The sequence below is a fragment of the Acomys russatus genome, chromosome 1, assembly GCF_903995435.1.
Source record: "Acomys russatus chromosome 1, mAcoRus1.1, whole genome shotgun sequence".
Classification (NCBI taxonomy): domain Eukaryota; kingdom Metazoa; phylum Chordata; class Mammalia; order Rodentia; family Muridae; genus Acomys; species Acomys russatus.
This window is the reverse complement of record NC_067137.1, coordinates 37,842,140-37,850,013: the sequence shown is the minus strand read 5'-3', so window position 1 is coordinate 37,850,013 and position 7,874 is coordinate 37,842,140.

The window sequence follows — 7,874 nt, the reverse complement described above, 5'->3', positions numbered from 1 at the left end:
ATTCTGCATACCACTTGTATATTCAAAATCGTGTCTTTTTATATAGTGATTACTTTTTTTAACCTAAGTTAGAGAAATGATTTTCAAGGCAACATAATTTGAAAAGTTAGCATTGTAGGTTTTGTTTTTGTTTTCTTCAAGACGTGTGTGTGTGTGTGTGTGTGTGTAAAACCTTGTCTGAGGCCTCCCCCAGGCAGGTGGATCTCTGAGTTCAAGGCCAGCCGGGTCTACAAAGCAAATCCAGAACAGCCAGGGCTTTATTACACAGAGAAACCCTGTCTCAGAGAGGGAGAGAACCTGGGTCCCCTGCAAAAGATCACAGTGCTCTTAACCGCTAAGCGATCTCTTCAATTCCTATCCCTCCTCTTCCTGTAAAAGTGTCTTTATTCTCCTGATGTAATTGTTGTCTCAGAGCTTTGCTGCCTCTGTCTGCTATTCTAGGCCTAGAGTGTTTTCAGCCTTGAGATTTAGTGTTGAGTAGGTGCACTCTTTCTAGTTCTTTCTGAACTCTGGCTAGCTAGTTCAACTCAGCTATTCTGGCTCAATCTGACCTCTCTCTGCGTCTGTCTGAATGGCTCTGCTTGGCCTCAAACTGGCTCCTCATTCTCTGGATCATTCTGTCTTCACCTGTGTCTAGCTTGTTTTCGCTTCAACCTGTCTGTAAAACTTTCCTGGTAAACTGTTCTCTCCCCCCCCCAGCCCTCCCCCCTTCTCTACCACCACCCCCCCCAAATCCCCTTTCATCTCTAAGTCCTCTTTTTTCTGTCTCTTCATTAGTTTTGAACATAACCCCATCCTGACTCATTCTGTTAAATCTTTCTCTGATTTGTCACTTTGCCTCCCAATTAGATGTCACTTTCAAACATGCCTGCTTCCTTCTACCAGTTAACTTTGCCTTTATTGTTTGGGATTAAAGGTGTGTACCAAGGGCTTGTCTGTATTCAAGCTAGAGTAACCCTGTTGCTGGATTAAAATCCCTCTACATCCTACTCCAGAAGACAGCATGCTGGTAAGGATATTGACAAAAGAGAGCCCCTTATGCTGGTTAAGAGTAAACTAGTTTGGTCTGGGTGTGGTGGTACAAGCCTGTAGTCCCAGCACTTGAGAGGTAGAGGCAGGTGGATCTCTGAATTCGAGCCACCATGTGGCTGCTCGGAATTGAACTCAGGACCTCTGGAAGAGCAGTCAGTGCTCTTCACCACTGAGCCATCTCTCCAGCCCCAAGATTTATGGAGAGCAGTTAAGAACAGTGTTCTAGAGGACCTGGGTTCAATTACCAGCACCTACATGGCAGCTTACAATAGGAGTTCCAATTCTGGGAGATCTGACACCCTCACACATACATACGTACAAGCAAAATATCATGGTATATTAAAAAACAAACCTTAAAAGTCTTTGATGCAACTCTGATGTACTTACTATATTGGGCATTTACAAGATTCCCAAGTCAGTGTACCACAGAGATAACTTGCACATCAGTGTTGCAGCCTATCCACAATGGGACTAGATGTCCAATGTCAGGAATGGATAAAGAGAAATGGGTGTGTGCACAATGGAAAAATTTTCCAGCTTTAAAGGAAGTAACATTTTCAGTGAACTGAGTACCAACTGTAGCTAATGTGAATTAAGGCCACCTCAAAAGTTTAAAAAATGACTAATGGGTATGAAGGGGGAAATATGCTTATCATGCATTATACATATGAATAAATTTATACTTTAAAAATTAGCGTTAGGGGCTGGAGAAGTGGCTCAGTGGTTAAGAGCACCACCTGCTCTTCCAGAGGTCCTGAGTTCAATTCCCAACAACCACATGGTGGCTCACAGCCATCTATAATGTGATCTGACTCCCTCTTCTGGCCTGCAGGTGTGCATGCACAGAGCACCCATATACATAAAAATAAATATTTTTTTTAAATTAGCATCAACTGGGCGTGGTGGCACACGCCTGTAATCCCAGCAGAGGCAGCAGATCTCTAGAGTTCTAGGCCAGCCTGTTCTACAAAACGAGTCCAGAACAGCCAAGGCTACACAGAGAAACCCTGTCTCAAACCCAAAATAACACTTGGAGAGTTGGGTTTTGTTTTTTTTTTTTTTTTTTACTTTTTTAGTAGTGAAAAATACTAGGAAGGCCACTTAAGAGTAAAACTTAATGTTCAAAATAATTTGAGGTCAGAATTTGTAGGACCCTGCTGGTTAAGGTAGAAGTCTGGTCTTCTATGGATGGCCAGTTCCTCGCTCAGACAATGAAAAAAGGACTCCCTTTTTCAGCGAGGCCCTCATCCCACCTGATTGGCGATTTCCAGATTTGTAAGGGCACAAGGAATTCCAAGAAGTGTACCAGACCTCCTGCTGAGATCTCGGCCTCCCACTAATGGTCTCTAATTGTACCCAGGTGCCGTCCCCTCACACACAGGATAATTAAGTACTGTCTGCTTGTTACCTTACTACTCTACGTAGATGAGGTATCCTTGCTCCTTTAGCTCTAGGGAATCAGACACATTCACCCTCACTTCCCAGGGTTTTATAAATCCCTGATTCACAAGTAGAGTTGGCTTGGCTCAACGCCACCATGACCATCTTGAGACTCCATTTACTCCGCTGGATGCTTGATCAGGCAGAATTGCCGTTGCAGTTGCTGGTGCCTGCCCAACCACTGCCCCTAGCTCCGTGCTTACAGGGCCCTTGGGAAAGCCCTGTAGCATAACCCCACCGACCCCAACCTCCCCGCAGAGGCTGGCAATCTGGCTCTGACTCTAAGCGACAAACAGCTGGGGAAGCAGAGCTTTCGGGTTTTGGGGCGTCCTTCTGAATTCCCCTGCCCTGCCGGGCTCGGGACACAAGCCTGGGGGACCTACACTGGCGACGCTTCGGAACCACAAGAACTCTAGGTTATCTTTAAATGCCCTGATTATTTATTGGGACAGGGTCTTGTAGGCTTTTAATCTATTTTATTGTGGTTCTTATGTCTCTGTTTCCCCTCACCCCAACACCTGGTAGGAGAGAAAGAAGGTTAATGGGCGGGGGGTGTAGTTCTTTTTTGACTACTTGGTGCTGATTAGGGTCGTCGGGTTCCTTGGGATAAGTCCAATCTTAATAGAGTATCTCCAAATTCTCATGAAACTGCAACAACAGCGACCAGGAGCAGCAGCCGGAAAGCAGTAGCTGCCTTCTTCCTTCCAGTGCTTTCATCCCTCTGAGTCCTCAAAATTAAACTATCTGCAGCTGGCAAAGATCATGCCTCTCTCAGACCCTGCACAAGGCAAATGGTCTGCTGCTGTGGACAATGAAGGAGCTCCATATCCCACGCCTGGGATTAAAACAAAAACATGTTTACATAAGTTTTTTTTTTTTTTTTTTGGTTTTTCGAGACAGGGTTTCTCTGTGTAGCCTTGGCCATCCTGGACTCACTTTGTAGTCCAGGCTGGCCTTGAACTCACAGTGATCCACCTGCGTCTGCCTCCCGAGTGCTGGGATTAAAGGCGTGCGCCACCACGCCCTTCTACATAAATTTTTAAAGAAACCCAAACTCCCACTACAGGGTCTCATGTATATCCCTGGGCTGGCCTGGCACTCACTATGTAGATCAAATTGGTCTTGAACTCAAAAGAGATCCGCCTGCCTCTATAAGCAACTGAGATTAAAGGTGTGTGCCATCACCCTTGGCCCCAGTTGTACTTTTTATTTATTTGTTTAATTCAGTTAGGACCAATTAATAGGTAATGGAAAATTGAGCCGAGCGGTGGTGGCACATACCTTTAATCCCAGCACTCAGGAGGCAGAGGTAGGTGGATCACTGAGTTCGAGGCCAGCCTGGTCAACAAAGCGACTTCCAGGACAGCTAAGGCTAACACAGAGAGATCCTGTCTCAAAAACCAAAATAAAACAAAACAAAAAAAGTAATGGAAAGTTAATGAGTAATAGCCAGCTTTTAATTTTTAAGCAAGGAACTATATATAGCATGTAATACCAGTTTTATTTTATACATGTATGTGAACAGTGGGTTGTGATGTAATATAGATTTCAAATGAGTTTAAAAGGCCTTTTCCCTCTAAGTTGACTTAAAGATTTGAATTCCACATCCTAGAGCTGGGCATTTGTTGTTTTGAAAGTAATAACATTTTTTTGTTTGTTTTTTGAGACAGGGTTTCTATGTTTAGCCTTGGCTGTCCTGGACTCACTTTGTAGACTAGGCTGGCCTTTAATTCACAGAGATCTGCCTGCCTCTGCCTCCCGAGTGCATTAAAGGCATGCACCATCATACCTGACCTTTTTAAAAATTTTTTTGAGATTAAAGTCATACACCATCATACCTGGCCTCTTTTTTTTTTTTTTTTTTTTTTTTTTTTTTTTTGAGATTAAAGGCATACACCATCATGACCGACCTCTGTTTTTATTTTATTTTATTTTATTTTTTTTGAGACTTGAGGGCTCATTTTAAAAAAATAATTTAGTTTTATGTATACTCGTGTTTTGTCTGTATGTGTGATGTCTTTCCTGGAATAGGAGTTACAGACAGTTGTGAGCTGACAAGTGGTTTTCAAGGTGGCTCAGCGAGTAGATAGATATCATGGCTTGATAACTTGAGTTTGATCCTCATGACCCACATGGTGGACGGAGGGAACCCATTCCTCCCACATTGTTCTCTGTAGGGAGCAAGCAACGTCCTGAGTGAGTGTGGTGTTGGCATAGGCTTGGCCATGTCAAGGACCTCAATGCCTCAGCCACGTTTGAGTGTATATGTTGACAATGTGTGCAGAAACTATCCACTGTAGTAGTGCTCTCCCTTCCCCCAACATGTTTCTAGTACCCCATAGAGGAATTTTAATTCAGAACTTGGTTGCACCGGCAAAAGATCAAATCCAAAGACCTTCTAGGTCTGTGTGATACAGCTGAAATACAAACAGGCCTTTAATTCAGTAGACAGGCAATCAGATCTGAGTTCAAGGCCAGCCTGGTATAGAACAAGTATCAGGTAAAGAAAAGCTTAAGTCCCGGTGTGGTTAATCCATAACAATGAAGGTACTTATTATGCAGAAGGAAGAACCCATGTTTGAAAGGGAAGTTCTAAACTGTGTCGCAGAAAATGTGATTAATCAGAGAAACATTTGACAATAGGATACACCCAATTCTCACAAAAGGAGAGAGGAAAGGGAAGTGGGGGAGGGGGGAGATTTACAGAGAGGTTGAATGAAAGAACAAGCTGGACACAGATAAACAGAATGAGCCAGAGAGTGAGTAACCAGAAGAGTAGTTTTGGCTCAAGGAGAACAATTCAGAGGGAGAGAGACGCCAGATTGAACAAGTCAGCTGGGAATGGAGTTTGAGCCAGAACAGCTGAGTTGACTAGCCAGCCCAGAGCTCAGTAAGAACAAGAAGGACTGAGCTTATTAAGTAGTCAGTCTGAGAGGCCAGAAACATTCAAGGTCTAGGTTAGATAGTATGGAGGCTAGAAGCTTCCAGGACTAGGTCTAGATTAGCAGACAGAGGCAATAAAATAAAATACGCCTCTGAGACAACTGAAACCAGTGAATAAAAGTTCCTTTTATGGGGCTGGAGAGATGGCTCAGTGGTTAAGAGCGCCACCTGCTCTTCAAGAGGTCCTGAGTTCAATTTCCAGCAACCACATGGTGGCTCACAACCATCTATAATGAGATCTGGTGCCACCTTCTGTAAAGCACTCATATGCAATAAATAAAATAAAATTTTTAAAAAGTTCCTTTTATAGTACTTACAGAAAGTGTTCCAACTGAGGTTAGCTAACCCTGCCTCTTTCTTCAGCTGTGTGTAATAAAGACATTGTGCCTGTGGTGCTGTGACTTATTCATCAGAAAGCCTAGACCACTCTATCTCATCCTTTTTGTCTGCCATTTTTCATTCCCTCACTGCCCCAATAAGGTCAGTCCCTGGAGCCATGCAGTTCTCTGATTTCCACATGTATGCATCATGTGTATACACAGATATTATACCGATTATCTCTATAGTTTCTTCTTGGATATAGGGTGGCATGTTTTCCAGGATAGCTTTTGGGGGATGGTTTTGTGCACTGTGTATTCAAATGCTGATTTCTGCACCCAGAGATCTGGTGAAGTCTGGACATGGGTGGCGTCATTATTATTGAAAAATCTGTCTCAGTGTTGTCTAAAAACTGTTCTCCATCATCTCTGATTGGTTAATAAAGAGCTGAACAGCCAATAGCTGGGCAGGAGAGTAGAAGTGGGACTTGGAATCCTGGGGGGAGGGGGGACGGGGTCCCAAGTGGAGCAGAGAGAGAAAGAAGGTCGCCAGGCCATGAGAGGTCGCCATGAGGACATAGATGGAGCAGTAGCAGCCAAAGTGAGACTAGTTGGCAGGTAAAGGGGCAAGTGGTTGGGAAGCAGCCAGGCCAGTGTGCATGGATTAAGAGTGCTTAAAGCCCATTAATACATGGAATGTCTCCATGTCATTATTTGGGAGCTAGAACAAGCATTAGGAGAAAAAAAAAAACCAACTTTACAGATAGCAAAAAATTTCCCTTGTAGCCAAGCACGAGCTTGAACAGATTCTCCTGATTTCACTTCCCAAGTGCTAGGATTACAGGATTTCGCCACCAGGCCTGATTTATGCAGTGGTGGTTATTAAACTCAGGGCTTCTTGTATGCTAGGCAAGCACTGAGCTTTGTCCTTGGGGCTATGTCTCTATTCATTTAGACAGTTTTTTTTTTTTTTAAGTCAGTATTCAGTATTTGTGGAGACACAAAACCACATATGTCTAATAACAAGTTCTACTTAAATTGACTTGCAGTCTATTACTGAATAATTTATTTCATAGAGTGGGATCAATAAATCTCAAGATTTGGGTCAGGTTTCCTTGTGTAAACCAGCTTCTTGAGTGTTGGGATTAAAGCACTCCTGGCACCCTCATTAAATCTAAAACAAACAAAAACAAAAAAAGAAACAAGCTATTTCTGATGTTAAGATGAACCTAAATCAAGACAACATGGTAATGGCTATCTAGCAATTTGTCCCTAACTAGGATAATAAAACAGCAAACCTCTTTTTGTTTGTTTGTTTTTGTTTTTCGAGATGTTTCTCTGTGTAGCTTTGGCTGTCCTGGTCTCACTTTGTAGACCAGGCTGGCCTCGAACTCAGTGAACCGCCTGCCTCTGCCTCCCAGGAGTGCTGGGATTAAAGGTGTGTACCACCACGCCCAGCTGCAAACCTTCTTAAATGTATTTTTATGGTTGTTTTGTCTGTACTGTGTCTGTGTAGCATGTGCATGCCTAGTTCTGGAGGTGAGAAGAGGGCATCTGATTACCTGGCACTGGAATTACAGATGGTTATGAACCCCATGTCTATAAAGCAAGTCCAAGAAAACCATAGCTAGGACTACAAGAGAAACCCTGTCTTGAAAAACTAAAAAAACAAAAACAAAAACACCCCCCCCCAAAAAAAGCCAAACCAAACCAAAAAGTAAGAATAAAGAAAACCTGAGATGGAAGAGTCTGTAAAAACCTAATTTTGGAACTGACATGCCATGATTTCTACTGCATGTGTATGCTCTTTGTCACATAGACGAATAGTGGAAGGAGGCTGACTATAAAAAAGATCAAAGGGGATTGTGGTGCTGTGAGATTGGAAGTATTTATTTTTACTAGCAAATAGTAAAAGGATGATCTAACAGTTAAGTGACATACATTTATGATGGAAATTTGAAGCTTTGCAACCAGTTATATATATAAAATGAAAACGTTACCTAGGAGGATCATATTTCTAAAAAAATATTTTGAGAGTGAAAGAATAAAAACGTGAAACCTGGGACCTCAGGTGGCTCAACTGGCAAGCTACCAGACTTTAAGTCCGAAGGCCCTAGATTCAGACTTAAGGCTCTAGTCCAG